The sequence below is a fragment of the Fukomys damarensis genome, unplaced genomic scaffold (genome assembly GCF_012274545.1).
Source record: "Fukomys damarensis isolate Sample0158 unplaced genomic scaffold, DMR_v1.0_HiC HiC_scaffold_18, whole genome shotgun sequence".
NCBI classification, from domain to species: Eukaryota; Metazoa; Chordata; class Mammalia; order Rodentia; family Bathyergidae; genus Fukomys; species Fukomys damarensis.
Window position 1 is genome coordinate 25,000,854 of NW_022900930.1, and position 27,650 is coordinate 25,028,503.

Below are 27,650 nucleotides of genomic sequence, written 5' to 3' on the forward strand. Positions count from 1 at the left end.
AGCTTGTCTACTCCAGTAGCCAACAGACGTACCTCATCTGCTGACTATTCTTCATGGATTGCTTTAATCACAGTTCACATCAACAGTCCTACTGGTAGCCCTCTAATGTCTTCCCATGACATTTGAGTCAAATAAAAAGTTATTACTATTGTCCGAAAGGATTTACCTGTCCTGACCCAGGCTGCATTCCTGTCAACCTTCCTGTCCATTGTAATTATTCTCAATTTCTTGTTATTACTCAAGCACACTGAGCATGCTTCTGCTTTGCACTTTTGCACCTGGTAATTCCCCGTGTATTTGCATGGCTCACATCTTTGATTTAATTTAGCTCTCTAATCAACTATCACCTCTTCAGAAAGACCACCACAGATCATTCTATCTAAAAGTTATATTGGTCACTCTTCCTTCATTTCTTTTTTATAGCACTTACTTGTAAGGTCATATTGTGCTTATTTTCTGTCTTCCTCAATATATCTCACCGAAGACAGGAACTCTGTCTTTTTGTTTTCTATAACTAAAGCAACTAAATAAGGACTGGGATATAATAAACATTCCATTCATATTTGTCAGGTGAATATATATATTATATATATAGATGTAGATATATATGTAGATATAGATATATATACATATATATACATATATATATGAATACATAAAAGATAATCCATATTGGGTAAGATCTCAAGCTGAAACTTCAAAAACAAGACCAAGTATTACGATTTCTTTCTCACTTAATCTTTTACTCTCATGCAGAGTACGTTTAGTAAAGAGAACAGTGAGGAAATACCCAAACAATAAGGAACATAACAATGTGACAGATAGAACATTGGGGACTTGAAAGCAAGGAAGAAACAAATGTACTGTTTGTATTTTTCAACATAAGGATTTAATGAATCTTAGTGTGTTTCCACTGAATGCACTGTTCTTTTTAAAGAGGAGAAATTCCCTGCTTTTCAATCCTGTTTAAAAGATGGGCTTTCTGCCATGTCCCAAAGATCTCCAGATTGGTTCTTTGCTGGCTAATGAAATGCAAGACCTTCTATGTGAGGGTCTTCCTTGGAAGATCCCCCGCCTCTGGTTCCCTATAGATGGAAGTTGGGAACTGCAAGCAGCAGCACTCCAGTTGATCTCAATTGCCTGATCTGCCCAGGGAGGAAGGCTGAGCTCTAAGTGGTGAAGGCCCAGCCATTTAGTGCTTTATAGACCATGGACTATTGCACTCAGAAGCAAATAGGCAGGCGGTACTGACTGCAGAGCACGGATGGAATGTGCTCCCCGCAGCTCTATCCATACAGCATCCAAACAACCCCACATTCTGCCCTATCTGCAGCTTCTGGATGTCTTCCAAGGGAGAGGAGAGCAAGTTGTTTAACACGAGAATGAAATTATACGAAGCCAGAAATCCCTTCCTAAATTCGAAGCATACTTAGTTTAGGACCAGTTTTTTCTTTGTAAGAATCATTTAGAAATATCATTTAAAATTATTTTTAATCATGTTGCCTCCCTGCCAAACAGTGTAGTTATTAATATTACTGTAAATCTTCCAAATACATTTTGACAAGATTATTTTTTTGGAAAAACAGAAATGTTGCTGCTAATGTCTGGACAGAACTCTCAAAAAAATCTTTTAGACAGTTTTTAGTAAGAACTCAGGTGAAGTTTTCAACTTCAAAAGTCCGCAATCCATCATAATTTTCTAATTACTAAGCAATTTCTATTTTGTGCGTATGTCACACATCTTTATTATTCTATATGCTAATGCATATTCATACACCTGTGATGAAGTTGTGCTGAAGTTTAACTATAATAGTGCATTAGGCCTAAATCACTTTCCATTTAATCTTGGGAAAGTTTAAAAATGTACTCCTAGAAATGGATGGAAACTATGAGTCTGTTATCATGCTGGGTCCAGGGACATATTGACCTATTTCTCATACTTTTATATTTATATTTTATATTTTTATTATATAGAAATATCTAACTGTAGCAATAATGTCTCCCACATAACCTATGGTTTGTTTATAAGTAACTTCTGTAGATATTATTAGACTTTATCCTTACAACAGCCTTGAAGTTCTTATCCTTTACTTGCAAAGAGGCTACTGAGGCTCTGAGAGTTTAAGTAATCAGGCCACAGGTATTAAATTAATGGTAGAACTGGGACTAGGGTGGGAATCACCTGACTAATCTCTCTGCTCCTTGTCACGGCCTTACCGTTGTTCATTGTGACACCATGTCCATCTTTCCTAGCAATTGTGTATGTGAGAACTGCCTATGTTGGGGCCCTGTAGACTCAGGTCAATCACAAATTTGATCTTCTCTAGTTCATTTAAAATTACCTTAACTCCTAGTATGAAAACACCTGAAAATGAAATTGTCCAAGAAAGAATGACATGAGGGATAATTTTTAAAATTCAGAGTTTTAGATATATAATATATGATGTCTAAATATATGTATGTGACTATATACATATATATATATGTAAGTGCATACAAAATTATTAATGAAACAGTATTATTTAAGGCATGATCAAAGGGATTTCTCTTAGAATACTATACATGCAAGTGAAATTTTACTGTAAGAAAAACATTTAGGTGACTTAAGAAATTACATTCATATTTTGTACAATGCTGTATTTATGAATGACATTTTAAAAGGTATCTAGATATGTTAAGCAGGTATGCATAGCATGCGACCTGTGGGTTGGAAAAGCCTGGTTTTCCTGAGGAAAGAGGAACTACCTAGAGTTGCTTATAAAATATATAATACAGTTAATATGAATGAGTAGCAAACTTTCCCTTATGTTAAATATTTTTATTATGAAACAGCTATGTTGCACAAGTGGGCCCCAGATTGGACATGCCTGGAGGGAGCCAATAACCTCATATGGCCAATAAGCACTTGAATTGTGGCCAATCTAAATTGCGATGTACTATGAAGGGAAGATTTTGAGGTTTTCATGTAAAAGAATAAAACATTTCAATAATTTTACATTGACTACATATTACTTTAATATTGTAGGTGTAAGGTTAAGTAATATATAGTAAAGTTGATTTCATTTTTTATTTTTTAAAATGTAGCTACTAGAAAATTTTACATGTAGTTATAGTATATTTCTCTAGGACGAAGCTGATGTACTATGTCCCCTAAGACACAAGTTTTGTCCTTGAAAAGAGATAAGACAAGGCGCATGTATGAGAATCAGTGGAAGGATTATGCGTTTAAGTGACAAAAAATACTATCTCTGCATAAGATCAAAGAAGGCAAAATCAGTGTGGCCTTCAGTACTCAGGAAAAGCATGATTTTAAGGATAAAATTTTGGGTGGGATAAGTAAAAAGGAGAGGACAGCACTACTTTCTCTATCCAGACAAGGGAAAGTACAGAATAGATTTTAAAAAATGACAAAAACATAATGAGAAACCCAACTTTTAATGATTACATGAAGTAAAATAACTCAGAAGAAATGATGTTATATTTTTTTCTGATTGTCTCTTCCAATCTCTATTAATCAAATGTTTGCAAGTAAAATATGTAACATTTTAGAAACCTGTGTAATCCATGCTTTTCATTCCTTAAAAAAATAATTTTTTGTTAGTCAGAAGTCCTCTCTGCTTATTTCTCTTTCAATTTTAATGTATCCCTTTATTTCTAAAATCACCCAATTCAAAACAGCTTTACAAATCATTATGGGCTCTCAATGTTATAGGGCTCATTGCTCTACGCATTTGTCAAAATTTCTGCAAGTAGAAAGATAACCTGAGGACACAAAAATTAACACATGTAAATTAATCACTGGTTCTGGCTCTGGTTATAAAATCAATAAGAAAAATACATCAATTTCTAACCTTAAATTAAAAAAAGACATACCCAGAAATGTTGTAACTGATAACCTGGCTTGTTTCAATGAGAACATGCGTGCGCACCTATGTGAAAGAAAACACCAGAAGCATCCTTCCTAAGGAAGGGTTTGCTTTTAAATTTGGATTCAAAATGGTAGAGTCAAAGCTATGTTTTGTTGTACTCTGAGAGTTGTCTAATTTATATGAAACACCAAAATAACGAAGTTGTTTCTGGGTTATTGGACTCTTAATCTTGTATATTAATTCAGGTAACGCACCACTACCAGCATTTTCTGTTTAATTATTTTTATTTATGTACCATTAAGCCCCATTTTCATTACTTTTGCAGTACAAAAAAAGGACTAATCCTGGGTATTTGGACAGTGCCATCACCTCATTTACAATCCTCAGAAGACCTTTTTCTTGGAGGAGAATACAAATGACAGTCCTTGACATTCTTTAAAAGCAGTTTTTATTTCTTTAATTAGGAGTTTCAGGAAGGCTCTTCTGCTTGAACCCTTAACATTTCCAGACACTTCTGTCTCACTTCCCAGCTGAATCTTCCCAAGTTTGTGTTGAATGCATTCTTGATTTGCAAGAAAGCTACTTTCAGGCCTTTTCATATTCTACCATAATCCCTTGGTAATTACAAAGTCTCATTCTACAACAATAGGCAAACCCAGGAGGAATTCAGTAGCTATGCCTCACACATAAATTTGTACTTGGACATTTCCTCTGAATTTGCCTCCCATGAGTCCCCAATGTAGAAAGCAGTCCTGTTAGAAATGCCAAAACAGAGGAGCTCAAAGGTTGTAATGAAAATAACTTCCTGTCAGTGGAAAACACTGGTTAAATAAAGTAGGGCAAACCAAATTTCAATGAAATAGCTCATTTAATACTGCATAAATTCTAACTGTAAAAGATACAATATTATGGAGAGCAAATTCCAAATTACTTAACACTTCACATATAATGATTTCTCCTATTAACACATTTTAAGCCATAGGAGTTTGTACTTCTCTTTTTTGACTTTATTGTAATTATTTACATGCTCTCCCTTTTTCCTTCAATTTTCCTTTTAGTTATTGATATAAAAACAATATTAGAAGCTCATTAGTGTCACAAACTAAAGAACATCAAACTAATATTTGTTTAAATACTCTGGCTATTTACAATCGATCTTGTTATAATGTAAGCATCAACAATTAGTCATAATTATTGATTTAAGTTAGAGTTTCATAGAATTTTCTTTTCTCTCTTTTATTGTCACACACCAAAATAAAATACATTTCTGAGTACTTCATTACACTGATACTTTGTAAAACATTTAAGTCTTTGCACACCAAAATAGAATGCTCCTATACAGCTTATTCAAATGGCAAACATACGTAGCATTTCCTATAATTATCTTGAGAATCAATTACTGAGATCTATTATGTATGTAGTGAAAAATATATGCATTTTGCTTTTCTACATTAAGATAAATTTAAATTGGCTCAATAGCATAATAAAATAGTTGCCTAAATCAAGGAGAAGAAAGCTAAAAAAATGCTATTTCATTTTTGGGAGGACATATGCATTTGTTTATTCTTCTCAATTAAACTACTTTTTTGAGGATTGATAACAAAGCTGTATTCTTTAAAGGGTAGTAGAAATACCAAAGGGCTTCTAAAATATTTTGCTTCTGCCTCACTGCAGGACAAAGCAAACATTGTTATTTTCAGACCAATATTTTGAGATATAAATGAAATTCATCCTATGGTCTCAATAATTTTTAATAGGTAAAGGACATGTCAATTTTTACGTCAATAATTTTAATAAGAATATTGAACAACACACTCATCTAAAGCTGGGGAACTGAACCTTGTTTGACCCCAGAATTTCTAGGATACCATGTCAGATTTTTCAAGGAATCAGAAGAAAACTGCAGATTGCGTGCTACATATACTAGGCTGATAGCGCTTTGGAACTTCTCCAGACAGTAGAATCTAAGATTAACGACGACCTAAAGGAGGCTCTATATGGAGAGGGAGCCCCAGCAGCATCTGGGGCAGCTGCGTCCACTTTCACCAATTAAGATGACGGGAAAGAAGTGATTTTGTACAAAACTTCGAGCAAGCATAAAGCTGGAGAAAGAATTAAATGTAACGGTTAAGTTCTGAGTAATAAAATGCAAGTAGCAAAGGAAAACAATTTACTATAAGCATTTATATACTCGACCCAATGTGTTTTTCAGTAAACCATTCAAGAGGGGGAAATGTACAAAAATATTTTCCACTGGCAAATGCTTGTTAAATCTCCTAAGACAAGTTTTTGCTTCACCCCTTGCTACCAGAGTGCTCAGCTCAATCTTTTAAATTGGTTGAGGTGGGGAAAAAATTAGTTCCTTTGGTCCTTGTAAACATTTCACTTTTATTTTTGGAAAAAAGGAGATTATTTTCAAAAGGTACAGGTGTGAGGAAACTAATATTGGAAATCTCCTGTGAACTGTTTTACACCTTACCCCACCAGAGTGCCCCTGGACTAAAACAAATTGGATGAGAAACACAAACTTTGTAGCCTCAGATACTGAAAAGCTTATATAGCTGAAAATGAGTAGAATATAACAGCTACCAGGACTAGAATGGAGAACAAATCTGCCTTGTGTTCATATGTAAAAATAACACCATTATAGCCGGCTGAAGCAAGCAAATGTGTGCTCTAGACTTCTACATGGGCTCTCATTTAACCCACGCTTTAGAGTATAATCTTGGTTTTTAATGTTAATTACTAGTTAGAGAACAATAACAGTCTTTTCTGTGAGAAAAAATATTAAAACAATATAGAGGACATGTTATACAATATTTTCATTCATAATGCAAAGATCACAATCCCTCCAGAAATCCTGTTGAATTTAAATCTATATATTCAATATTATTTTTGTAGTTAAGTCTCCCAAAATTGGTACTGGGAGATACTTTTAGCTTACTCTCAGTACAAAACTCATTTCTAATGCAAGATTTTATTGAGACCTCCTGTGCTACTGAAATTTTTTTCCCACATTATCGCAGAGTAAAAAGAAATTGTAATCTTATGCATATATGGATTTGGATATTTGTGCCAGGCTGGGCTCCGAGTGAAACACCTTAGTAGTCTTTTGCTAACAGTTATAAAGAAGTAATTTTGACTCCTTAAGGGGGATTTCTAGGTTTCAGAAAGAAATGTGTCCCTTTGACAAATTTCTTTAATATGAACATAGGGTCACATGCATGAGACACACAGCCAGACATGAAGACACACACACACACACACACACACACACACACACACACACACACATTGCCTGACAAATAAGCCCATGAATGATGATAAAAGAGGTAAGTTCATTTGCTGCTTTGGTTTTTCCAGCCTTGTGGCAGGTATAAGAAAGGGAAAACAGCAGTCATCCTTAAGATGACAGAATAAAATGGAAGCCAAAGTTAGTGGAATCCAACTTTGCTTTTCATGTTTATAAACATATTTTCTCCATCTTATTTATTGATTCACATGGACTTGGAGATTTTTGTTTACAATATACACTTTAATAACAAAGTAACACAGATTTCTCTAGTCTTCTTTATAAAGTTTTTTTTTGTTGTTTGTTTGTTTGTTTGTTTTTTGTTGTTTTTTGTTTTTTTTGTTTGTTTTTTCAAGGCATCGAACTCGGGCCCTTGAGATTATGAGGCAGGCTGTGGAATCACTGAGCCAAATCCCTGGCCCTATAAAGCTTACTTTGATTATGGCCCTTATAAAGCTTATTTTCAGTAAATCACTTTTTATTTTATCTTTTCTTCTTATTCTTTCTTTTTTGTTTAAATTATTTTCAACATAATCCAACCCTCTACTAGCAAAAAGAACAGTGCAGTTTCCTAACTGTGGCATCTTACTAAGGGTCAACTGTGTTAGAGTTGAGAGTAAATTACAAATATTCATGTTGCAATGGGAGACAAAGGTGTAATGGGGCTGTCTGACATCACTTGTTTTTCTCTAACTTTTACCATTATCCTTTACTGAAAAACAGAATGAATATGGTCCAATCACCAAATATAATTCCTTATAGATTTTGTAAATAAGAATTGGTGACAAATTTGTATAGTACCCTTATCATTGGCAAAGTCTATAAAGACAGCTGTAGAATCTTCCTTTGTATAATGAAACTTCATAAGGCAGGAAATATAAAATAATTTGGATATTCAGGAGAATGAAACAGCATCAAAGATCAAAGGCAGGGGTGTCTGTTCCCATATTTCAACCAAGTAAAGCTTCAACTGGATTTCATAGATTGTATCATGAACCATGGGGCTGAAACCAAACAGAATGATAGTTGAGCAAATCCTTAGGAAAAATTGACCTGTGGTGGATCATTTTCATTTTTTATATAGTATGTTTCTGGGGTATTTGATACATTTAAAGGCTCTGAGTAGACCACTGGAGAAACAATGGTAAGATATTGACTTCAGTTTAATGGTGGAGGGAGAAATGTGTGGGAAGACACTCTACAAAGAAAAAAATTGTGTACCTTGAGACTAGTGCTAGTCCATACTAAAAGGATGAACAGAAGAGGAGGGAAAGTTGTGCCAAGGAGTCTGTAGTAGTTTCCTATTGCTGTTGCAACAAATTTGGAGACTTAAACCAACATATCTATTATCTTACAGTTCTGGCATTAGAAATAAGAAATGAGTCTCACTGCACTAAAATCAATGACAGGGAGACATTCTTTCCTGAGATTCTAGGGAAGAATAGGTTTCTATCTCTTTTCTGTCTTCTAGATGATGCCTACCTTCCAGCTCCCTGACTCCTTTATGACCTCAAAACAAGCACTGACCAATCTAGCCTTTTTGACATCACACCATTCTGAGTCAACCTAACTCTTCTGCCTTCATCTTTCACTTATGAGAACCCTGTAATTGCATTGCAAGGAGGTAATCTTAAAATGCTCGTCCCCTCTTGAGATTCCTAATTGAATCAAATCTGTAAAGTCCCCTCTTCCTTATGTAAGATAACATATTCACATATTTTGAGGACTAGAGTGTGGACATCTTTTTGGACTGGGTCGCATTATTCTGCCTACCACAGAGTCAGATGACATTAAGGTGACCTGAGAAGATTTCTCATGAGATATTAGTAGAGTCTTGTATGATAAGTAGCAGATTACTATTCATATAGTGCATATATTGGGAAGAAGGAGGGGATAGATTCCAGGTAAAGAGAGCCTTTTACAAAATAGTCAAAAGCCTCTGATTCATTACTTCCTTGTTAAATATACAGTCTTCCATATAAATAAACTGGTCAGACATTCCTAGTCCTTTTGTTTATTATCAGCATCTGCTATTCTCTTGGAGATTTTCACAGCTTAATATCATATTTCTGTACTTAGTCAAATATGAAGATTATGTTAGGAGATCTATTCAAAAGTTTCATTCTTTTCTCTCTTTTAATAGAATATTTCATTTTGTTTAGAGTTTTGTGTTTTCATTCTTTACAATCACTGTTACAATAATTAGAAATATTGTTGAAATAAAATCTGTATCCTCCTCAAAGCAGCAAGGATTTTCATCATTTAGTCCTATTCATTTGTAAACACTATTTAGAAAATAGTCATCTTCCATGGTATAAACTGAGTTCTAAGCCTTCCATCAGACCGTGATCAAGGTAAGGGTTGATTGGATACAATCTATTTTCATTTGTTTTTTACTCATAGGGTCAACATTTTCCAGGCTGTATAAGCCTATGTGAAAGTGCATCAAAAGAAGAATTAATGGGCAGGATGGAAATAAAGGCATAGTAAGTTTAAGGTCTCCAGCCTCCTTCCTCATAGTCTTTTTACCCGGCCAAGGTTAGGGGACATTTCCGGCTATTCACATAACAACAAGGTTGTATGCCAAGGACTGTACTAACACAGGAACATCACAGGACCTGGAGAGTGGAACCAAGTTCCTTCCTTGCATAATCTAAAGCTAGGCAGCATCACGCCCTAGTCCCAGACTGATTGAAGAAGTTTAGTTGATTCCAGGTTAGGTTGGATCTATTTTTCCAGGAGCACTGATGTCTGAACCTAAGAATTATACAGAGATCTGTTGTCATTCAGCATCTCAAATCAAGCTAGATAATTGGAATACTACCCTGAGAAAGTTGGTATTTTGTGGGAGACATAAATCTGTCTATTCTTAAATATCCCTCAGGTACGCCCAAGCCACTAATTAAACTAAACATCAAAGATAATATAACTAAACTCAAGAAAGTTACAATGACAGGAGCAAGTTGGGGATAGTATTCAAGTATTTGCTCTTAAATGTTACTTTACATGAACGAATGTTTTATTTTTATTATTATTTTTTTAATGCAGAATAAATCTACTTGCTACACATGACTTAGGAAAATGTTCATGTGACTTTAGTAAGAATATTTGTGTTTCTTTTGTGTTTTGTCCCCCAGATATGTCCCTGTACTCTTGTGCTATTTCTTTGCATCCTTCCTCAGTGACCTAGCCTAATTTCCGAGGATAGTTGCATTCCCACTTGCTTTTCAGATTTCTCATTGCCCTGATTTTTGCAGAGTTTATATTTTTCTATTGTATTTGCCTTTTCTATGCATTGGGACTGTTGGCTATAGCAGAAGTTTCCACTGATTAGCAACAATGACATAAAGATTTATTTAACCAATCATCCAGAATATATAGTAAAATATATCTTACAGTTGTTTACGGCTCAGCATTCACAGCAATGTCCACAAGCATGTGAGGAACCTTAGGCATTTAACCAACAACTAATATTTAGCTAGTGCCTGTCACATGTTAATATCCCTGAGACAGTATCTGTGAGGTGTAGCTATGTGATGAGAAATTTTAAAATGAGTACTACATGGTTCCTGCCATAGAGAAAAAAGTCTGGAGTGCACACAGATATGCAAACGGTTATAATGCAATGTGATAAGTGCTCTTACAAATGTATGAACTAACTCCTTTGGGAACACAGATAAAGGAGTGATTAATTCAGCCTAAGGAGTTCTTGGAAACATCAAAGAAGAGGTCGTATTTTTTTGGCCCTTGAAAGAAGAGTAGGACTTTATTAGAACCCTAAGGACATTGAATGGAGGGAAAGAAACAAGGGAAAGCACATAACAAGAGGAAGGGTCAGCCTTAACAGAAGTTTATGGAAGTCCATGACTTGGTCTCTGGCACATGATAATGCACATGAATGAGTTGTTGTGTAAATAAAAGTATGTTTATAGAAATGTCTTCAATCTTTTTTCTTTTTTTCCTTGCATTGGGGAGAGAACTCAGGACCTTGTACTTGCAAGGCAGGTGCAGTGCCACTGAACTAAATCTCTGGCCCATTGTCTTTAATCTTAATAGCCTCTCATGTCTAAAAGCTCTGGCACATGATAATGCACATGAATGAGTTGTTGTGTAAATAAAAGTATGTTTATAGAAATGTCTTCAATCTTTTTTCTTTTTTTCCTTGCATTGGGGAGAGAACTCAGGACCTTGTACTTGCAAGGCAGGTGCAGTGCCACTGAACTAAATCTCTGGCCCATTGTCTTTAATCTTAATAGCCTCTCATGTCTAAAAGCATATATATATATATAATGGTAACAATTATGGGTATGGGGAAGGAGACTGTAACATAATCTTACTAACTTTTACTTTGTTGAGAAGTAGCAAGGGGAGAAATACAAATGAATTACAACATTCCTTAACTCAGCACCTGTAGCCTCTACTAACTAACTGGCAGCTGAAGTAAAATAATTTGAGCAGAGGATTTATAGTCAGATTGTTAATAATAAGTTAAAGAAGGAGGGATATGACCATTAATCCTGATAATTCAATTTCATCAGATTAAAAATGCCTAGTAGGTTAATTGAGTATCTCATAGATTAGTTAAGTATGGGTGAATCACAGAGGTATAGATTTCATTAATAATATATGTCATCCCTCACCTGTTCCTTGCTAGTATTATTCCCCTGCTTTGCTCTCCGACTACTATGAACTAAGCAAATTGCTTTGACATGCCTTTCTTCCATGTTCCTTGTTTGCATAATCTGACTATGTACTGAATCCCTCCAATCTAACACACATGCCTTATAATTCACCTGTCAATGGAGTCTTTGTTTCAACTAAAATTTCTTGGGTCTGACCTTTACTGTCTGCATTCCTATCAGCGTCATGGTCTAAGTATCAATTGGAATCATCCACAAGCTCTATTTACAGCATTCTAGAGTTTCTCTCGCCAGCATATTTAAATTTTCCTAAACTACTCCTGCAAACCACTTCCAAAGGCTTCTAAACCACATGATCGAGTACAGTCACAGCAATGATACTACCTCTCTAGTACCAATTTTCTGTGTTAGTTAGCTTTCCCATTGCTCTCTCACTACTGATATTTCAGATAACAACAAAACAGCACTCATATCAGGTTCAAAGATGAAAACGTGTCAGGTTTTCATTGTAGAACAAAATTCCTGGGACTCCTACTTGAGAAGAGCCTCCAAGATTCATTTTATCATATTCAGCCATCCAGGTATTCAGAAGCTGTTGTAGTCATGGTCCAAGGGGGGCGGTCTGGCTACTGTTTCTGCTGACAGCAGACCTTGAAATCCTCCTCATGATACTGGTTTTACTAGCATGTAGAATGTATGAGTTGTGGGATCAGGGAGGCTTCCACCCACATTTCAAAGGAAGGGATGCAAGGCATAGCAAGAGGTCCCTGAGAGGGCAGGGTATGATGTTAGAATGAGCTGAATCTACAGCGGAGGGCCCAGGAAGTTGGAGGTGCCAGGAATGTGGAACATCAGCTGAGAAAAGCTGTGTATATCTTGAGGGGAGCCAGCCCAAGAGAGAGGACTTGTAGGGTGCAACTGGCAAGGATATAGAGGGCTGGCTACATATGTCCTTTGGAATGTACATTTTACCACTAAATGCTCTGGATGCTGGAAATAAAACTATGGAATTTACAGTTTCTTCTGCTAATTTTTAGTCTTGCTTTGCTCCAATTCTTTTCTTTCCCTTTACTGCTCCCTTTTGGACTGGGAATGTTTACCCTATGCCATCCTACCTTAAGGTTATGTGACTTTTTAAATTTAAATTTTAGTTTTAATTTTAAAACATTTTTAAATTTTTACAGAGGGTTATTAAGTTTGCCTTGGGACTCAGAAGAGATTTGGAGTAGAAAATGTAAATGCTGAAACTATTAGAACATTGGGAAAGGCATTATTGTATTATTGATTGTGACTGGTAATCTTAATGTCAAGTTCATTGGACTGGATTGCAAAATATCCAACAGATTAGTAAAGCATGCTTTGGGGTGCCTCCGGGTGGGCCATGGAAGTTTCACTCACATGTTTCTCTCTGGCCCTGTTCCCTTGTTTTGCTCCCAGTCATCAAGAACTAAACATCATTGCTGCACCATGCCCTTCCGGCACTATTTTCCTTGCTTGCATAAATTTAACTATGGGCTGAATCTCCACAAACTATGAGCTAAACTGAACCATTCATCCATTAAGTTATGAGTGTTGGGTAATGTGTCCAGAAAGAAAAAAAGCTAATATAAGTGGGCAGTGCATTTTAAGTTGTCGGGACCACATGGAAAAATTCCTCTGGAAAAGGAGCCAGAAAAATGATCCTGGTGGTTGGACTGGAGAGGAAAAAGGAGCAAAGAATCACAGACAATCCTGAGTAAGAGGCAGAGACTAGAGCCTGCAAGAACTTAGAAAATGAGTTTAAAGCATAAGTCTAAGGCATTAAAAAAATTTGAAGTATTTAAAATAGGAATTTGGCCGGGGATTTAACTCAGCGGTTCAGTGGCCTGCCTTGCAAGCCAAGGACCCGAGTTCAATCCCTGGTCAAAAAAAAAAGATCCTTTGCCTCATGCAGGCCTGGATTGTGAAAAATTAGTAGATGTCAGTCATTAGACAGTGGAACAAGAGTCTACTGTACTTGTTCAAGTAAGAGAGGACCTTCCTTTGGGGGAGGTGTTGACAGTGGAGTTAAAGAAAAATTAATAGATTTGAGAACATTTAGAAGATAAAACAGAAATTGTAAATACAATACAAACAATCAAATACAATTCACACAGGATTCAGAAGCTCAGTTCCTTTAATACTTGTCTGTTCTCTACCATGTTTGATTCCTCAGTGTCAAAGCAGTGAGTTCACAAGGACTTGAAGAAGGTTCTGGGTTATTCTGTCTCAGGAACAGAAAAGATCCCTACTAACTTAGAAAAAATTAACAGAAAAATTATGTTTATGTGAAATGTTTCTCAGTCTCCACTATACAAATCCATTGTAAAAGCTATTTGTTTAAACAGATGTATATTTAACACAGGTTAAGGATTTATTAACTACATCTTTTTAAAAAATTGAATAGTTTAGCCAATTAATATAACAACTTGAACAACTTAAAATTATTTATTTCAGACCTATAACTTTATAGAAATATCATATGGCTGGAGAAGTCATTCTTCATATGGTTATATTTTTAAATGTAAAATTTTGTCAATTTTTATATTTGTTTTGATTTTCTCATTTATCAATTTTTTAATATTAGATTGAAATATCAAAAACATGCTACATGTTAAGGGTTGATAATAACTGGAATATTTCAAAGTATGAAATAGGCTGAAGATGGGTGAAGAAGTAACTCTTTATATACATCTAAATCTATAAAGCTCTATCTTTATAGCTAGATAAAGCAGTTTTATTTAGCAGAAGAACTGGAATATTTCAAAGTATGAAATAGGCTGAAGATGGGTGAAGAAGTAACTATATACATCTAAATCTATAAAGCTCTATCTTTATAGCTAGATAAAGCAGTTTTATTTAGCAGACATCACAGTATCTTAGCATACAATCAAATTGCTTGAGCTACTTCTATTACTGTGTTTGTGATGTTCATTCTAATTTGCCATGTTCTTGTAGAGAAGGAATCTGAAACCTTGAGGGAAAAGAAAATATACAAATGCTATTAGAGTACATATTTTTGAGCAGCAGGAAGTCAGTAGTAAGTGTCAGAGATTGATCAGGATTGTGTTCTATATATAAACAATTGCCATCAAGTGTGCCCTGGTAAGAGGTCATCCATGCACCCAAGCAGTAATTTGAGCAATTTAGAATCTCAGGCAGCCCAGAGAGGGAATAAATTATTGAAAAGTTTAACTTCAAATATAAAATGTATCTTTATGGCAAATTTCTCAAAGAAATAGATTTTGTCCTTTTGTATTAAATTTGACTTGTTTGTTGAATCATAAATTTTTAAATAATTTTTTACAAACACACAAAAATGTTAGTATAGTTTTTAAAAGTAGGAGATGGCCCAAAAATGGAGAATAGATACACCTGTATGTTTGATATTTTCTTTGCAGAACAATCCATAAAATAAAAAAGGAAAGAACTTTATTACTAAAGCAATATTTAGTTTTATGTTAAATTTCCCATTATTTTTTACTTCATTGTAATCAAATTAAAGCCAGTAAATAGTGTTTTACTAGCTAAAAGTATAATGTTTTTATTATTATACAGCTATTGTAAATAATACAGGCTCTATTATTGAAAAATAGTTAAAAATTTATTCTAGTACCTAGACTTCCAGTCAGATTAAATCTTTATTAGCTTGGTATCTATTTTAATCAAATGGAACTTTCTTCACCTCAGAGAATTTACTCTATGGTAGAACTTGCTATTTCTTGCCAGATGTATTCTTTTTCTTTCCTGTTAGAGCTTGAGAGTTACAGAATAGAAACCTTCTTTGAAAATATGGCCATATACCAAAATCGTGGCTAGTTGTATAAAAGTAGATGTGATTTATGCTCCTCATGGTTTGCATTCCTAAAACCACATCGGCTCTCCCTGCACTGTCTCATTTCCACTGGCTAAAATGAAGACGTCTTGACAGTGTTGTAACACCTATCTCTAGCCCACAGAAAAAAAAGCTTCTGTTCCCAGAACAGACGCTGTTCGATGAGGCACTAATAAAGTCCTATTTTCTCCTATCTTATTTAAACAAATTTTTGGGACCCACTTATCTGTATCCTAATAATATATCTTTGTATCATCAGCAGGTAAATCTGAAGTTTCCTGACTTCAAAAGTTTCTCCTTTATTTTGCTTTGGAATTGCAATTGATCATGACATTATCATTTTGATTAAGAATTAAATATAAAATATTTGAATTACTAAAATTGCTTCATATTTCAGATTACTTGCATATCAAATGCAAACCAATGTTTATAGTTTTAAAACTGAAATACACTCTTGCTAAGCAAACTTTTGGGAGAATAAGGAGATTCTAGACGTGCACATATCTTTCCACTGTGTGATTGAAATTGAGTTTAACAAGGGAGTATTTTGGACATTCAGTCTGCCAGGTCGTCATTGAACAAATATAAAGTCACAAATAATCTCCAATAGCCCTTCTAGTACCCAGAGGGCCAAGGCTGAAAGTCAGAACTAATCAGTGAAGAACAAGGTAGAACAGGAGATGATCTCACGACCCAAAAATAAATACAGAGAATGTTTTACATTTGAAAAATGCCGCAACACAATTTATAGGTTTGGGCCAGAAATCTATGATAAAAGTAATAAAATCTTACTGTCTTTATTTGCTTTTGAGATTGAAATCAATGAGGGCAGGAACCACATCTATTTCTTTTCTTTATTTTTTCCCAGTGCTTAATACAGAACTTAGGTAAAAGGAATTTACAAATGTTTGGTGAGTGGTTCAGTTTATAATGGATTTTTAAAGGCAAATGTTCCTGTTGTAGTGTAGCAATCCTATGATCCTGTCTCATTTGATCCTGCAGAGTAGGATTAGAAGAGAGTACAGAGCACACTCAAAAACATTGTGAGGCCTACAAAGTGAGGCCTCAGCTAAATTTGAAATAATGATTAAGATTGGGACATGGTGTCTGGTCCACCAAGGATGATATCAGTTGATTTAAGAATAATATAACCTGAATAACTGAAAAGATAGTCTAAGGAGATCGCAATCACATTCTTATGCATATATTATCAAAATTGAAAATAAGTATCTAATACACGTGTATACATTTTCATAGATGCATTACGCACAGTAGCCAAAAGAAAGAAATAGCATAAATATCCATCAATGGGAGAATGGAGAAACACACTCCCATGAGTACTCTTCGCATCTGCAATTGAATATTTTAAGCTACAGACGGGAATAAAGCATTGATACACGCTACAGCCTGGATAGAGCCTGAAAACACACAGTAAGTGGAATAAGACAAACACAAAAGATCAGACATTGCATGATGCTATCTATACGAAACATCCTGAACAGTTAAATTTGTATGAAAATAGTGTCAATTGGTAGTTTCCAGGGATCAAGGAAAAAAAGGAGAAAGTGCTTAATCAGTAAGGGGTTTTATTTTGGGTCAATGGAAAACATTCTAGAAATAGATGTGGCAATTGTGCAACATTGTGTACGTATTAAATGCCATCAGTTGCTCACTTTACAGGGCCTAACTTTATGTTCTGTGAATTTCATCTTGATAAACATTTTTGAAATAATAATAATAATAATAATTTTTGAAATAATAATAACCATGCCTTAGAATTTCATCCAAAGCTATCAAAGAATTTCAATCAGCTTTGGAAATCTACCATAATTTCTTGGGTTAGGAGATTTTCTGAGAATGTTTATGTCAGAGTTACGATCATCACTTCATTCCAAAGTCTGAATTCAGATTTTTATAATTAAAAAAGCTAAAATTCCCTAATGTATGAAGACTAAGGTTTGAGTAAGTGTTCCCTAAAGGGCCATGTGCTAAAGGATTGCTTCTAAGTGGTGCTATTTGGAGGTGGCAAAAGGTTGAATGGGTAGGGCATGGTGGGAGGTCTACAGATGGCCCTTGCAGGGACAGTGAAACTGATGCCTCTCCTCTCCTCTCCTCTCCTCCCCTCCCCTTCCCTCTCCCCCCTCTTCTTCCTCCTTCGCTTTCTTCTTCAGGTCTCTCTCTCTCTCAGTCTCTCTCTCTGTCTCTCGCTGAGCAAGAGGTGAGCACTTCCTCTCTGCCAAACTCCCCTCTCTGAGGTGCTGTTTCACCATACGCCTAGAGTCAATGAGGTCAACTGATCATAAAATAAAGCTTTCCTCCTTACGAGTTATTTCAGCTCTTTCTTACAGTGCTGTGAAGCTGCTCTTGAGATTGGGAAAAAAAATTGTACCAGAAATTACTGAGAGGTAGCTAAATAAGACAGAGCTAAAAAAAACCATATGTGGCCACTCTTCTGGAAATGCTATCGAGCTCACATTGTGATGAGGCTCAGGACAAGGCCTGACAGGGCTGCAGCAGATTAGGTGCTGCCCCTCCTGTGAGCAGGGCAACACTTCCCGCCTGCATTGTGCAGGTGACCGTGTCCTCTACCCCTGGGTTCCTGGGAGATTCTTCTGCTCTTATTCACATAAAGGAACTGGAAGAACTTGCTCACTTTCAAAGAGGCAGCTCATGAATTTTCATCACATGCACAGATGCAGATACGGGTCATGGGGAGTTCTGCTGAATGTCGGAAGCAGTCTCCACACCTCTGCTCCCTGAGGAGCAACGCTGGGAAAGGGGGCACTTGTAAGTTTTACATTTTCAATAAAGCTGTCGAGGTGAATTAAGCATATCGGGGTAATAGAAGCAATGTTTTGGGGTTGAAGTTTGGAAATAAACAGCTTTCTCTGTCATGAATACAATTGCATAATTATAAACCTTTTTACTAAATAATAATATACATCAGAAAAGCTCTTGGTTATTAAAGAAATTGTTATATAATTAATCTCTGAATGCCTTATAATCAAGGAGAAATGATTTCTGGTGGGGATACTCATTACCAAAGCTGCTGCATCTATTGATCAAACTATCCAAATAATTTCTTATATAAGTACAGATAGCAAAGTCTACAGGGCAAATATAATAAAAATAATAATAATAATAGCACAATAATCATAGGTTACCTTTCTTGAATGCTCATTTTGTTAAATGCTTTAACTTTCTAATATTTATAAATGGTCCGTCTATAATAAGCACACAAACTCTAGAATCAGTTTGTGCTCAGACAACAGCTCCAACCTTAGTTAACCTCTACTCCAACTTCTTCATCTATCTGTGGACCACTGTAAAAATTAACTGAGTTAATATATATAAAATGCTAAGATGACTGCTTGACATATACCAAGCACCATACAAGATTTAATGATTGTTCTTATATCTACAAGGACAACCTGGCAATCAGTTTGCTAAACTTTGATTGACATATAATAAAAAGTCAAGTTAGGGGTGGGAAATATTGAGATACCATGATTTTCTCTCTTCATCCTTTGCATTGTAGTTGTAGCTGTCCTTTAACCTGCTGCTATTGTGGATGCCCCTTGTATGACCCAACCTTCTCATGCCTCACTGCTAAAGCAGGGACAGCTCAGAAGTGTGATAAAGTAGTCATTTTAGATTAAAAGGGGACTGACCAAAACAACTCCCAGCAAAGCAAAATTCCCTGTGGTTTTTATGAGGTGTATTTTTTTCAATTGCAGATGTCATTTCCACAAATTTTCATTTTGGCATTGTCACATGTATGTGATTTGAAAGCAATATTGCACATGTGCTGGCTGTTACCATAACATTTTTTGGGGACTGCTTCACACAAATTAGGTGAGAACGTATCTTTGTAAAAGAATGTCTGTCACTGAGAATTATGGTGATGCCTAGCCAATGCCCACAGTGCAAATACAGAACGTCAACATGTATTTCTCAAGTTTTATGATTCAAGAAAAAAAAAATCTCAGGCTTGAATGGAAAAAAAAAACAAAAAAAAACCCAGCTCAATCTTCCAACTGCCACAATTATAAATGGTGGAGCTTGGACTCCATTAGTTAGCATAAGTCACATTCGAATAAAGAGGTGAACAAGCCACAGCCCACCACCATAAAATGGGTCACTGCTTTAATGAAAGAGTGCCTTGTTCTTAATTTATTTGGATCCCAAATCAAATTATTTAGCATCAGAGACTTTTTTTTAAGGATTTAACAGACCTTTTTGTTGCTTTGGAAAGACTTGCTTTTGTGCTGAGCTCTTCAACCAAATTTCTTTGTTAAGAAGACAATTAGGACATTTAGGCTTACATACCAGCTTTCTGCAAACTCTTCTATGGAATATTTTAACATGTATAATGCTGCAGTGTGTGCTTAGGATTTTGGGTTGAAGATGAAAGCCAAAATTAAAGGGAGGATTAGTTTATTATTGTGCACTCTGACAATTTTTGTGTTTCCTGAAAACTTGATTTGAAACTTGACCTGTATAACTGGAGGTTAATGCTTTTAAGTCTCAGTTCTGCCAGAAAATATTTAAAATAAAACTGTTGGCATCCCCTGTACTTGACATTTTCCTTGCAATTTCCTAGAAAGCTTTGAAAGCTTTAAGATTTCATAGGCAATGTGGCAAATAAATGTTTACTTATTGTAGAACTAAGGTGATATGAGCAAAAATATTTTGAAAGTAATTGTTTATTAATGCAATCCTGTGAAACTCTTGCCGTCTCAGTAGATTGCAGAGCATTCTGGGTGAAAGCATGCTTATTAAAATTTAGATCTACAATACAATGAAAAACCTTGCTTTCTCTTTCTGATTCTGGCGAATGTGGTAATCACTCATTGAGCTAAAAGAAAGTGGAGTTCATCTATTCTTTCCTAGACTTGCTCGAGCTCCGTGCCGGTATAATGATCCCAATGGTAGCTTCATAACCAGTATAAGATGAAGCAATTTGTTTACTTACCATCAAAGACTGTTAGCAGGGTGTGAGGTAACAGCAGAAACCTAGTCTTACAATGGTTTTTCCAATCCTGCTCCCACTCATGTACTGAAAACCCCTATAGTAGAAGCCAATGTAGCCGCAGCTAAGTTTTTGAACATTTACTACTTACCACGTGCTTTGCTTGTATTATTTCATCCAACTCTTGCAAAATTAGCAATTCCACTCCACTTCCACAGTGAAACTACATTATATTACAGCTATCAGTAGTGGGTATTTATTGAGCACTTACTATGCACTTTCATTGCTTGCATTATTTCATTTAGCCATCGTGTCAATCCTCTGGTCTGAAATTACAGGTGATTTTAGTTCATTGAGAGTTATTGGCAGACCATGGTCACTTGTACTTGCTTTTCTACCTAGTATATAAGTGGTTCATCTTGGATGGCAATTTGTAAATTAGTTGGCTAAGGAGGAGACGAAGAAAAAATAAAAGAAAGAAAAGGAAGAAAGAAAGAAGGGAGAAATGCTGATGTACCAACTGTTTGCTAGATGGAATTTTTCCAGTTTCATTCCTCTCAAATCTTGCTATTATTTTTGAGGTAGGTATATTTTATTTATTTTTCCCATGTTAAAATAGCAAAATGGAAGACTGACAAAGTTAAATAGTTCCAATAAAGTCCACATGACCCACAAGTAAATTGTCAAATACTGGATTCATATTCAAATCCCCAAGTTCATGGGTCTGGCACACTAGTGAAGCTATTACCCTACAAACAGAGCCATGGTCTTCCCATAAGGTGAGAAGCACAGCTATTTTCACAAAACCCTGTGTTGGGGAAGAAGCAATAGGAATAGGGTACACCTCTTAATGGAAACCACTTTGGCCTGGTGGGCATAGCATTCCCAGGATAGGACAGGTGTGTGCCACGTGGCAGCTCATTGAACAAGAACCAGTCCATTGGTTTTCCATGGCTTTGGCAATTAGGTTAATGCTTCTGCCCAAGAGAGGTGACAGTGGTATTGACATGTATAATATAATTATTGTATCCTCTTTTCTTCCATTTGTGTTTATTTTAATACTATTTTAGTACCATTTTAACATTTGAGATGACTTTATTTTCCTTTAATGAACAAAGGGCACAATCCGTGGAACATAAGGAGAGTTCTGGCATATAAATAAATCATGCAGTCCTTGGTTATTTAGTTTAATTTCTTTACCCTTTGGACTTTGAGCTTCCTAATAGCAGGGACTTATCTATGAGTAAATCCACAGCAGCTGGTTGATGCCCATAAATATACGTTGGTTTATGCAATTAATACAATATAGGTTTAGCAAAATACCCAGTATTTGAAAAGACCAACAGAAGAGCTATTAGACTGAGAGATGCAATAGACTAGAAAAATATTGTTTCCACATGAATTTCAGCTCATGCCTTGGACCGAACTTTCAGTCTCCCTTTCTCTACCTCTCTGATACTGTATCCTGTCATTCAAATACTTCCTTTAAGAAGGTGACTTTTGAGTTACATCTATCTTTCGTGCTGTGCCATTGAATATTCCAGGGATCACTGTGGTTCATTTTAGCCTTTATACCACAATTTCCAAGGCCAAATTTTTGTCACTTAAAATAGGGCATAATTATTTATTTTATACTTAAATCACAAAAGGTTGCTTAATATTGAGCAGACTTATAGTGTTGTCTACATAATCGTCTTAGAAGTTCAAAGCACCATAGGAAGTTGATAAATTGTTTTTGAATATAAACATAGGCATAGTCTAATATAGATTGAATTGATTCCGCTAAAACATCCACCCTGAAACACTTAAAAAGGTGATGGCTCTCTACCCTTGACTTGTCAGTACTAAGTTAAAATTAGATACTTGCTAAAAGTATGCAATATGTTTATAAAGGCTAAGGAATATATAAAAGCAATATTTAAATATTTTTAAAACATGACTGATGCAGAAGAAAAGATTTTACTTTCTCTTTAGAGTTACTGAGGCGCAAAATAAGAGTAGGGAAGTTCACCCGGCCATGTATATTTTACAGCGAACATGTCATTTTAGACATCTTGCAAACTGTACCAGAATATGGAAAGCAATCCCACTGAGCTATTGTTTGGCTTAGCTCATTTACATATTTGTGTCTATAAAATCAATCAGATCAGGGCAATTATAAAATTTATGTTTTCCTTTGTCACTGTTTGGATTGAGTCTGAAAATTCTTATCAAATATAAAAATTAAAAGAAATATGAGATATACGTTCCGCTAAAATTTCATGTATGTACATAGATATAAAATCAGATATACAAAGTTTCATATATAAAATTCAGAGATAAAATTTCATATAGAGAAACAAAGAAAGGAAGAAAGGAAGAGGGAAGATATTTGGAGAACAATTTGGGGTGTTATGTTCAAAAAATTGTAATAAGGGGTTAATGTGCTGCAGTATAAAGATATTGATACCTATCCAAAACAATGGATTCCAAGGCCAGGATCTTTCTGAGCCTATTTGCTGCCCATTTTCAGAAAGTCCGACAGCTAATTAGAACCATACATGTCTTTTCTAAAGCAATGGCAACAAACATGGATCTGTTTCCAGGAATGACTGTAAACAGCAAATAACATACACAATATACATAAAAGCATTGGGAAAACTACACCCTTTTCATAGAAAAATAGCATTTAGTGACAATGTGGCAATTATTGCTTGATTAGAACAAGCTATTGCCTTGGAAATTCAATATGATTTGAACTTGTCTCAATTTATTTTGTTCTTACTCTCTACACTGCGACAAGAGAAGCATGTTTAAAATGACATTTTCATAAAAGTCTACTTAAAATACATGTAGCTCATACTCTCCCATCGTGGCAGGCATGTGTGTGTATGTGTGTGTGTGTGTGTGTGTGTGTGTGGTATAGAGCTTAACAAAAGCAGACTTTCTTCTAAAATAGAATTTCAAAGGGATACATTTTTACAATAGTTACAATTCTCAGCCAAGATATATTTAATAATATAGATAACAAAAGAGAGGAAGAATATTGGAGTCATTATGCAAGAGAATTAGCAGAAGATTTTGTTGGAAAACTGATAAAATGGAGACTTGTCTCCTACAGCAAAGAGTCAGATCAAACTCTACCTTGAGAAAGTTTTTCAAAGTTCTGTTTCTTTACTTTTTTAAACATCTTCTGGTATATCAATCCCAGAAATATTTTGGCAGCCTAAAATTACACCATTCTGACCTTGACATTAGTATTCAACAGCACTGATGAAAGAATGACAGCTTCTCCATCCTAGTGGGTGATCTTGCAAGCTTTTACTTTACTGACTATGGAGTTTCTGTCAAATGTGCTTCCAGCTGAATGATCACATTCTTTTGAATTATGAAGTGGCTGCAAACTGTGCTAATTGGGTCCACACTGATGTCACTGATAAGGATTAAACAGCTTGGATTGTCTAGAGTCACAAATATATGTAATAGTGTTATACGTGTATATTCCTCTTAGCATAATCTATAACTAAAGCCATGCACAATTGTTTTGCTTAATTACAATGGTCATTAAAGGCATTATGATGAATGAGAAGCAAATCATGAAGAGATGAATGGAACAGCTAAGGACAACTATAATGAAAGGTTAAATATTGCGATTTAAAAAATAATCTATGAAGTATGAACAGTATGCTTGAGAGTGCAGAAAATACCAGAGAACTTTCCATCCTCACCCAGAACAGAGATGCAACAGAACTAAGATCACATGTCCAGGCGTGGAAATCATAAGAAATACTGCTTTGGACTGATGTGGCTGCTTCCTCTGGCATATTACAAAGCCTTTTCTAAATTTAAAGACACTTTCAAAAGCAAGCTTCTCAAAGCTGGGGACGGGATGAGAAGAGTTTTGTGCTGCAGCCAGTGCAGTGTCATTTGTATGTACGTGTGTATTAATTAATTACTGTCTGATGTAAGTGTAACAGCAAGTATGGGATTCTGGAAGCAGTAATGAACTTCTGCAGTGCTCTCTAACCACAAAATTACACTGATATTTTAAACCTCTAGGATCTGAATAGAATAGTTTAAAAAAAGAACATTATCAAAGTAAATTATTAAGCTATTAAAAATAAAAGTATAACAAATTGCAATGCATTATTAAGAAACAGATTTTCCTACCGAGTTGCTCCATGAATTTAACCTGGATATGTTGGATATTTTAAACAATTTTTATCAAAGAATATTTCATACAAAGAGAAATATAAGAACTGATAATTTAGAAAGTCAGGATATAGTGCAGTATCCAGGTCTTAGAAATGAAAATATTTTGCATTTTTGGTTTAAAAATAGTACAACTACAATTACAGTTGCTTTTGTGCTTTGTAACTTCAAACTTTCCCCTCATCCCAGGTACTGCCTTCCTGAATTTATCTGCCCTTCTTGTTATATTGTATTTGCATGCACACACACACACACACACACACACACACACAATCTCTGTAAGCAATGTGCGGCATTTTATGTTTTATAACTTGTACAACTGAATTTAAAGTCACAAACAATGTAACTCTAATTTTTCACCCAGTATTGAGATTCTCTCTTCATGTATGTGTGGTGTATGGATGTATGAAATTTTTGTTCCTTCATTTTTAGATTCTTCCTATACACTAATAATTCCTCACTTATTAATTTGGTTAATTAAATATGTTTAAGCATCTGTCATGTTCCATGCAACATTCTAGGTGACGAGGACATCACGGTCAATGAAGCAAACAAGAAAGCTGCCACTGTGAAGGGTGCTGCTTGGGAATAGATTCCAATGGCTGTATCCTTTAGACCAAGAATACTTTCAATATTGCTGCAAAGAACGACTTTCAATAGTATTGCCTGTATTCTTATTTGAGAGGCGAAATAAAAAGGTATAGAAATATAGGTTTGTAGTTAGGCCCATACTCTGTTTTACTACATAAATCCAAAATTGTTAAATAAAACGATTGATTTAAGGTTACTATGGCTACAAATGATTTTCCATTTTATTCACAGTCTTGCTAGACTGATCGTATCAGACTTAGCTTTTCTCTCTCTACTGGTCATGTGAAACGTAACTTTTTTCTCTGTGCTGATTTGTCAGACATAACTTTTTCCTCTAGATGGGTGTCTAATGGTGCTTCACTTGCATTTTTCTGATCACAAGTGGTATTTAGGTTGAGCATTCTGTGTGTTACCATCCCCTCTTCAATTTTTACTCGTGGATAATCTGCTCATATTTATGGCCATTTGTATATTGGATTAGTTGTCTTTTTCTTATTGATTCTTAAAAGTGTGTGAGCTCTGCAAATTATTTTTGGCTATAAGGGTTGCTTCTGCTCTTGTGTCTGGCTTACTTTTTTTTTTTTGTACCAAGAATTGAATTCAGGACCTTGTGCTTGCAGTGAAGGCATTGGCACCACTGACCTAAATCCTAAATCCCCAGCCCTGTCTTACATTTTTCTGTTTAAAAGTCTTGTCTCATAAGAAGTATTTATTTTAAGGTAATTGTATTTACCAGTGTTGACTGCTAATATTATTGTAACTATTTCCTTTTTAAAAAAAATCATCAATTGTTGTTATAGAGATATTCTGCTACATTTTCTAAGCTTATTTATTTTTACGTACATGCTTTTAATTCATCTCAAACATACCTTTTGTCTTTGACTATACTTTTGTTTCATTTTTTATTATTTGTAATGATGGTCATCACTACGGATACTCACCAGTACTGTAGTTCTTGTCTTTCTGACACCAGAGCAGAGGGCTTTTTCCCAATTCTTTTGCTTTGGCCAATGGACAAGAAGCAGAAGTTTGCATGTAACACTTGATATGATGAGGCTGAATCCAGAAAATAAATAGGGAATTGGACTTCAGCCCAGGTTTATACATAGCAAGTCTGTAAAACAAGTGGCCTTTTTCTATCTCTCCTAGTTATCCTTTGCCTCCATATCTGCAAATCCTCTCCAAGGTAAGATCTTACAGGACTTCCCTCAAGACTCCACTCTCTGGATTTAAACTCTTCACCCTCTACCCAAAAGCAAAATACAATAAAACAAACCTATCCTAAGATCTACTCTCCAAAGAATGCTTATGTTTCCCAGTTGTAATTACTAATGGGAAATTAGTACTTTTTAACTCAAAATTAGAAATGAATTAATTTTTTTTCCAGCAGTGTGTTGTGATGATAGGGTTTTAGCATGATGCTGGGTAACAATAAAACAAAGAAGTCATGAAATCTCCCAGAGAATACATTTTTAGAGAAATGACTGTAAGCAAACTTTGTTCATAAAACAGCTCTGCCACTTACTCACTGAGTGTCTTCTGATAAAGTGTTTCACCATCCTGAACCTCAGCACTCTCGTCTGTGCCATGGGGATGATGCTATTTGTATTACAGTGTTTATGTGGGGATCAAAAGTGATAATGTATGTGCTAAACGCTTAGCACACTGCCTCAAATATAGCAAGTACTCACAAGGAGGCTATATGATTCTTGTCATTGTTGCTTTTATCAATATTTGTACTAGTGATGGTAGTTTTACTTGAGGGTATTAGAAGATTTATTTTAGGGTACACTACTGACTGCTCCAGTGTCCCTAAAATCTCAAGAAGTAGACAGCCTCTTCTTTTGCTGAGAAAAATTGCTTCTTGGATTTACTTTTTTAATTTTTAGTTTTCAGAAATAATATAGGAGCTCAGAAGGAATTGGTTATTTATTAAAAGTAATTATTGCAAAGTAACCTGGCCAAAAAGTCCTTATTGGTAAAGAAATGAAGAAACCTGCAAACAAATAACATTGTCACTATCTTTTCATCCTTGACCTTAGCTGTTAACTAAAAGTTAAAACTAAGCTGGTAGATTTCTGGAAGAGTCAAACTCCCTTTTCCTAGTCTCTATTGCAAAAAAGAAATTTCCATTTACAGGTTCATTTTATATCTTTCAGAGAGAAGTGTTGGCCTGCTTGACATTCTACATAGTGAGTAGTGGGACCTGAAGAGTTAATGGAAATTTTATAAATTCAGGTTT

The 27,650-nt window shown here is 35.2% G+C and overlaps 1 long non-coding RNA gene across 3 annotated transcripts; it reads left to right on the plus strand.

Annotated features, from left to right (window-relative positions):
• Positions 1–8,709: 8,709 nt before the first annotated feature.
• On the plus strand, positions 8,710–25,537 carry LOC104874093. Of its 3 annotated transcripts, none has more exons than XR_783657.2 (3): positions 8,710–8,785; positions 16,912–17,085; positions 25,339–25,537. It is a non-coding gene; the product is annotated as an uncharacterized LOC104874093 (long non-coding RNA). The 3 variants fall into 3 exon arrangements; XR_783659.1 differs by lacking the exon at positions 25,339–25,537 and adding an exon at positions 21,029–21,119; XR_783658.1 differs by lacking the exon at positions 25,339–25,537 and adding an exon at positions 18,348–18,437.
• Positions 25,538–27,650: the final 2,113 nt, after the last annotated feature.